This window comes from Rutidosis leptorrhynchoides, chromosome 11, assembly GCF_046630445.1.
Source record: "Rutidosis leptorrhynchoides isolate AG116_Rl617_1_P2 chromosome 11, CSIRO_AGI_Rlap_v1, whole genome shotgun sequence".
Lineage (NCBI taxonomy): Eukaryota > Viridiplantae > Streptophyta > Magnoliopsida > Asterales > Asteraceae > Rutidosis > Rutidosis leptorrhynchoides.
Window position 1 is genome coordinate 47,444,363 of NC_092343.1, and position 8,392 is coordinate 47,452,754.

Consider the following 8,392-nt stretch of genomic DNA (forward strand, 5'->3'; position numbering starts at 1 on the left):
GCTTTACGTGGGTCCCGTGATGTGAAACCGTAATCACTACCACTTCTCCCAAAAATCTGTTTTTCAGAAGTGATCCAACTATGTTTTTCCATCAACTTTTCTACCTTTAATGAACAATCTTTTTGTTCTGTTTCCAAGCGTTTCACCTACAGAACATACAAAAAAATATAGCTTTTTTAATTAATAAATGTCATGTCAACTACGCAATGTAAAGAAGCATTAATTAATCTGATATTACCTCATTTTTTAGTTTTTCCTATCGAGATTTTTCTCGCCAATCTTGTTTTTGACTTTTTGCTGCTCTTTGAGAATGCAATTAATTTGTGATTCACACTCCTTAACCCTGTATGAGCTGCATTGAGTTCAAATTGTGCTTGACTCTGTTCATCTTTCAGTGCAGTAACCTTAACTCAAAAAGTATAATGAAAAAGTGCAGTAACTTCATTATTCAAAAAGTGCTTAATATTTTGCTAAACACCCTAAGCTTAACGTTTTATTAACTACATTACGTGTCATCCTAAATCATCAACAAAATCTAAACAATGATAAAAGTAAATAATAATAAAAAATGAGATAGAAGAAATAAGTTGTTAACCCATCATAAGTAAACTCAACGCCTCGTTCATTTTCCCAAGCAACTATCTTCACAACTAACGCATCTACAATTCCTGGATCATGATTTTACATTAAAATTTGTTATTTTTTTATTATTATTATTCTTTTTAATACGAAGGGTCTGAGTTTACAACTGTTTTCAGTGCAATTGATAACCTGGAAGTTTATTGACCAATGCACGGGCTTTCTCGGCACACTTCAGTGTAAGATGAGCACCAAAGGGAGTTCGATTCTGTTTTGATTTGCTGTAAACAATTTCCCAAGAGTGAAAAAAAAATTTGCCCGAAGAGATCCAATGTTTAATGTTTAGACCTCATTCACCATACGGTAAAAGAGAGTCTTTCCATTTGCCATAACTATCCATATCATTTTATCTTGAGAAGCTTTCAGTAGTAATTGAAGTATCTGTAACAATCATAAGTAAATTCATATATTGTAATTGCATATCGTTTAAGTGAAAAATAAATTGTTATACAACTAATAAATTGTACCATTTGGTCAACAACATCAGAGGTGGTTAACTCAAGTAACTTATCACCATAAGACTTTATAAATAATACTTAGGACATAAATATTTGCAACTAATCTTATTAGTTTAAATATTTTTAACATATATATTTTCAATAGCATAACATAATTGATAGATAGAAGATGAATCAAATGGGAGGCAAATAAATAGACATGCGAATAGACAAATTCTCATTTTAAACTAATGCAAACATGTACTCCACATGATTAAGGTATACTTTGACCCTTACAGGTGGTCGAGATATATGTTATAATATTCTGGAAGACTATAGATAACACATTATATCTATATATCTAAAAGGCATAGTCAAAGTTAATAGTAAACCTCACAAGTTTCACAAATTACCCCTAATCTTTTACTTACTTACATTTTAGCCCTAAAATATATAATCGTCAACTTTATGGTTTTTATAAACTTCGCACAAACTTTTAACATTTTATACTTTAACCATTAAACTTCTCATTCATTAAAAATCGACCACATACTTTATATACTACCTAATAGACAAAAACGATTAATAGTCACCAGGGGCGCTTTCGTCCTTTCAATTTTTCCCCCCTTTTTCACCTTTTTTTTTTAAAAAAAGGCCCCATAGTTTGTTCAAATAATAAAATCGACCCCCCAAACAGGGGGTATAGTGTCAATACTCATCTATATATCTAAAAGGCATAGCCAAAGTGAATAGTAAACCTCACAAGTTTCACAAACTACCCCTAATCTTTTATTTACTTACATTTTAGCCCCAAAATATATAATCGTTAACTTTATGGTTTTTATAAACTTACCACAAACTTTTAACATTTTATACTTTAACCATTAAACTTCTCATTCGTTATAAATCGACCACATACTTTATATACTACCTAATAGACAAAAACGATTAATAGTCACCAGGGGCGCTTTCGTCCTTTCAATTTTTTTCCCCTTTTCCACCTTTTTTTTTTAAAAAAAAGGCCCCATAGTTTGTTCAAATAATAAAATCGACCCCCCAAACAGGGGGTATAGTGTCAATACTCATTTTCATAAAAAAATTTAAATAAACTCCACCCAAATATTCAACGGGTCATATCTTCTCGCTCGCAACGAGTTAAATTTTTCTGACACCATCGTTAAACTCGAAATAATTTTAGGAGCACACTGTCACTAACTATACGCAATACAGACGCTTTTTAAAAAATGCTAAATATTTGAGGTACTTTTCATACACGTCGATTTTGCGTTAAATTTTTAAAAGTCGACAATTTCATAGTGAAACGCGGAGATGTGCATATATTGTTAATTTAAAATAACATTTAAATCTTTCACAGATTATACCTTTTAGTTCGACTCGAGTTGCGCTTCAACGATCTCATCGTTAGCCACGAAATAATTTTACAAACTAAACGCAATATAATACATTGAAAACCGAACCCCGGCGCGAAGCGAGGGTTCGAACACTAGTTTGAAACAAAAACACATAAAAAAAGTTACGGAATAACAACGACAACAATAACAACAAAACCCAATATTACATAAGTGGAGTATGAGGAGTTAAGATGTAGACGATAATTTCCCTATTCTTAAAATAAAGAGAAGTTATTTCTCTATTCATATTTAAACATCCAAGAGTAGAGAAAGTCATCTCTCGAGATTTTATGAAAACAAATATTGCTTCTGAATGAACCTCCGGCCAATAAGTAAATTGAAAAAGAAATAGTAGGCGCCATAAAAATGGCATATTCAAATTTCTATGGGTTTAAACTTATTTGAAGTTCAATTTAAGCTTTAATTGACAGTCAAGTCGTCAATAAATCGGCGCTTACTGTTGACTCGATTAATAGAGTCACGTTACACAATAAATGATAATGATAATGTATATCCTAGAGGTGGCAAGATGATCATGTTATGATTCCGATAAATCATTTTAAACAACGTCCGATTTGTCTAATTGGGTACATCATGTTCATTTTATATTTTCACAAGTAACCAACGAGTTAAATACATTGCAAACGTTACCGTTGCAATAAAAATGCACATATTAATATACAACAATTAGCAAAAGAAAAGTTATATACATTAATTCCCGTGTACACTAATGGTTGAATGACGAATGGAATATTATTTTTCTCCATTAGATGCGGAAATCGAACATCTCCTTAAACGTATTGCCGAGCTGGAGCATAACTAAGACAATGAGGTCACTGATTCGAAAACAAAGGTGTGTGCACTCGGAATACACAAATCCGTCTGGTGAAGGGAAGACATAGTGATATATCCAGTGTTGGTGACGAGAATTGGTGTCCCTTAATGCCGTATTGGGCAAACCTACTTGTCGTTACCCTTGCTTGCTCCTAGGGCTTAACAACCGATTCGAAGCTTAATAAAGTATCATAACATACCTTAGGGTATAATAATAATCAATTAATCAATTAATCAATGATAATGATAATGGTTAATGGTTGTTGGTTGTTGGTAGTTGGTAGTTGGTAGATGGAAGATGGTAGATGGTAGATGGTAGATGGTAGATGATAGATGATAATTGATAGATGATAATTGATAAATGATAAATGATAATGATAATGATAATGATAATGATAATGATAAATAAAACAACTAGTAAAAAAGACAAGGTCCGAACTTCAGGATAAGAGTTGAGTAGCAGCGACTGAATCCAAAGACTCATTCAAATGAGTAGTCAATATTGTCTGAATGTAAGGTTAAGACGGCCAGGTCTAAGGTTAGTTTGTTGAAGCAACGATAAAGGAGCTGAATTCGGGATGATATTCGACACCCCGTGATATACATGTCTAGATTTTCCCCCAAATATCAATAAGTCTCCCGATTCCAACAAAACCTCTTTTGCATTGTCCACATCTCTACTATTACCATACAAGAATTTTCCAGAGTCACCAATCGACACTGAAACTACCGGCAATCCTCTTTTCAAACTACTCTTGCTTTCATCCCGATCCTATATAAATAAATAAACACCACTAAGTACCGTGTTAATATACAATTTCATAAACTTTGGTGGCCTCCTTGAATATAATCCCATTATTTTGTGTTTGTAAGCTACCCAAATTTGCATTTTGTTTCGTACATACCAAATTTTGAGGAAAAATACATCGTAAAATGTAAAAGAATGCAATATTGTTACTTTTGAAGAAACATTTGAATAATAGAGGCGGTGTTAATTATGTTAACGAATATTAGACGTAGACAATATCTTATGTAATATCTAGCATTAAATGTAGACATATCTATTCATATCTCATATTAAATGTAGGATCCCTAAAATCAAGGGATATGAGATCAGATCATGTACTATATATTTGGCCTCTTTGATCAATAAGAATCATGGGTGAATTATAACATTCTAACATGGTATCAGAGAGTTTGATCCAAAACCTAGTCGGCCGAATATGTGCCGCTTCTGCTCTACCACCCATCAAATCTTCCAATCAACCACCGACCCTTTAATTCGGTCTTCTATCTATCTTTCTTTTGTTTTTCAATTCTTGCAAAAAGCATCCAAACCACGGTTGAAATATACACCGTCATACCACCACCGGAGCAGCAACAAATCACGGTTGAAATAGACACCGTCATCTCACCACCGGAGCAGCAACATCACGGTTAAAATATACACCGTTTCAGCTCTCGTCTTCTTTCAAATCACGGTTGAAATATACATTGTCATCTCACCACTGGAGCAGCAACATCACGGTTGAAATATACACCGTTTCAGCTCCCGTCTTCTTTCTATGACTCTTTTGTTCTTCAATTTCTTTCAAAAAAAAAAAATATATAAAAAACAACGTACCTCTGAAATCATCCACGGAGATTCCCTCTTCTCTGTTCTTCATTTCTTTTTCTTCACGATGAACATAATCATCATTTTCCTTTCTTTATCAATCTGAGTGTTTTCTTTTCTGAGTTGACTTAGCTCACCTGATAGTTCTCATAGACGTTTCCTCATTCTTTATTTTCTTGAGAATTCACGATTCTGTACTTTACTGGTTGATTTTTGAATTTATTTATATGAATATGATTTGGATCTCAGATCTTCCAATGAGTTTTATTTTGTCAAGTTGTTTGTAAAAAGCTTTATGTTTTTCTCTCTATAAAAGTATAGACAATAATTTATGGGATAGAAAAAGTGGATTATGACATGAATGTGTAGATATTAGTCATTGTAGGTTCCACATGTTTCCATCAATATGCATTAACGAATAGAAAATATTACTGTTTTTCTTGACCCAACAACCACCATCAAAATCTCTCCTTTCTATATCCCTATTTTCATTCTAGAATTTCTTCTCAGTTCTCACCTACATCTATATTTCTCTTCCACTCAAATCAAAATGAAGTTTTTCCGTTTATAATCGGCGTGAGGATGAGCCGCCTAGCTAGACTAGGTTCCAAACCTCGAAAAAAAATAATAATAAGAATAATAATCTCTTCCGATAAAGACTGGTTATCGTCGACAAAGTTCAATGCCCAAGTCCTGCTCAATCCTTAGGCAAAGCAAGCCACGACGTAAAAAAAAAAAAACGTTACGGAAAAGGAAACGCAGTCAAGCAATACGCAACCACATCAACGAATATCAGTCTGCTCGGAAAGAAGAATGTTATTTAGTTTTTAGCGTTTTAATCCAGTTTGACCGTTCATTCCTCTCCCGCTCAAACTGCGGGGGGATGTTAACGGATATTAGACGTAGACAATATCTTATGTAATATCTAGCATTAAATGTAGGCATATCTATTCATATCTCATATTAAATGTAGGATTCCTAAAATCAAGGGATATGAGATCAGGTCATGTACTATATATTTGGCCTCTTTGATCAATAAGAATCATGGGTGAATTATAACATTCTAACAAATTAAGATATTCATGTGTATTTACATTTTTTGGTTGAGTTATTATGCGAATTTGACATACATTGAGAAGTCTATAAAAAATGGGTGGCTTATAAAATCGTTTTCAAAATATGAATGACCTACAAACACAATCTGATAAACTTTGGTGGCCTACTAGTATACAATCCCGATCCCTAATAATAATTACATGACCAAGTGACTAATTAATTATGTGGTACCTGATGAAGACCAAGTCGGCCAGTGCTAGTATAAAAATTGACGATACAAATGTCTGGGTCCATTGAAGGAATTGAATCATCATAAGCTTGAGAATCTTGAATTGAGGTTACAGCCAATGAAATGAGTTGATCAGGAACGGGTAGTGCTTCAGAACCATCGTTTCTGTATTTTGAATCTTACTTTGTTATCGGGTCCCAATTTCGACCAAAGCACATCATATGTAACTTCATTTTTCCTCCATGTTTTTCAATAGGTTGGTAGAATCCCCCGGGACCCATACCAAATTCTTGACAAGTATTCACTATTTCAACCTTAATAACAGTAGGATTATATTGCAACTTTTAACTAATCAAACATTCAACTCATATTAGCATTGCTCTTGATGAATTTTTTTTTTTTTTAAAAATGCTAAGCTTACGAACCGAAGATATACCTGATCACTCACGCTGATGTAATTCTTCAAAAGAACCAATCCGGTATCGAGTACTACACACGATTTTTTTGAATTTTCTGGTTTTATGATCCCACATAGTGACTCTGTGCTTCTGGGGAGGATTAAACTGAATGGTTCTGTCTTGTTCAGTTCATTAGCAAAAGTGTTGTGATTTAGTTTGTACAGACCATGATGATAACTATCGACTCGGGAACTATGGAATAAAGCCTGGATAATTATTGAAAAACGTTGTAAGTAATGTATAAAAATCCAAACTTTTAAGCTAACAAAAAAGTTCAGTTAAAGTTGATGTTCACATATAAGAAACAAAATCTTAAATCTTAGTAACCACATATAATCTAAAAGCTCACCACTTACTTGGTAATTAACTAATTACACTCTTCTACAACACTTATAAGTAATTAATTATTTTACTAGAAAGAAAAAAAGTATTATTTTAGTTTTTCATTTCTACTATGAGCAAGTGGCATCGGAACCCTAATTTGCAGATTAAAATTTTCTAAATTTTGAAACTTATAATCAATAATCAATTAAGGATATATAAATAATATATCGACTACTCACACTAACAGATGCATTACGAAAAGGAATCAATGACTGTAACTTGGTCGTCGTCGTCATCATCATCCCCTTTATGCCTTTCATCATTGTATCACCTGTATGTATGTTTATGTTCATGCATATTTTTTCCAAGGGAAAACCTACACACGGACATCAATGCGAAAGGGTTTTTTAGGCGTCAACGTCGTTGATCTCCGGTCCGGTTACCGTGAATAACCCGTACCCGAGATGATGATCTCGGGAGGGCGGCCAACGAATTGCCCGACGGTCGATAGTCGGACCCTATCGACGGCAAAGGGAGAAAAAACCCTACAAGACCCGTAGGTAAAAACCCTAGAGTTGCGATCGTGAAGACGATCGTGGAGAAGATCCGGCGATAACTGCCGTGTGCGTTGCGGACTTGCGGTGGCGGCGTTGCGGTGTGATCGAATGATCGTATGAGGTGGTGCTTTCATTGAGAGAGTAAGAGTTGTATGCGATTGGGAGATTATGAACTTGATGTAGGTTTTGCCCCATATTTATAGATGGGAATTAGGGTTAATTGACTTGGGGCTCAAGTTAATTGTGTAGACCCTAATTGGGCTAAACCCTAAGTCATCAGTTTAATAACTGTAACTTGAAAATCGACCATAATTTTCTATATATTCGTAAAACATTGATAAAGAAAAGAAAAGAAAAGAAAAGAAAAGAAAAAATAAAATAAAATGATTTACAGCTGTATTGTTGAGGAACAAGAGAGTTTCAGCAATAAAAATACGAGGTTCCAATAATAGTTACTAGGTTTGGATACATGGGCTGGGCTTATTTTACAGATCGCTACAACAATTTTACCATAATTACTAAAGAGTCAATAACATATTTTACAACATATGGAGAAAGTAAAAATGTAATTTTACTTTCTATAAAGCGGGGTATGAAATACGGAGTACCATTTACGGTATGACATTAAGCAGAAGTTGAAGAAGAATAAAGATACGATGGTTGTCGAGGACCTTGCGTGTAGGGTTAATGTTGTGGTGTGTAACAAGAATAAGAGTGAACCCGGTTTCTTTAAATATCTCGAGCAACGAGGGGTTTTATCACCATCTACGGCTACTTTGGTTGACATTCGTCTAACGTCTTAACTTTTAGATTTGAGAACCACGCGGGAAA

At 33.9% G+C, this 8,392-nt stretch overlaps 1 pseudogene; it reads right to left on the reverse strand.

Moving 5' to 3' along the window:
* Positions 1–3,711: 3,711 nt before the first annotated feature.
* Positions 3,712–6,949, reverse strand: LOC139874533 (DNA N(6)-methyladenine demethylase ALKBH1D-like; annotated as a pseudogene).
* Positions 6,950–8,392: the final 1,443 nt, after the last annotated feature.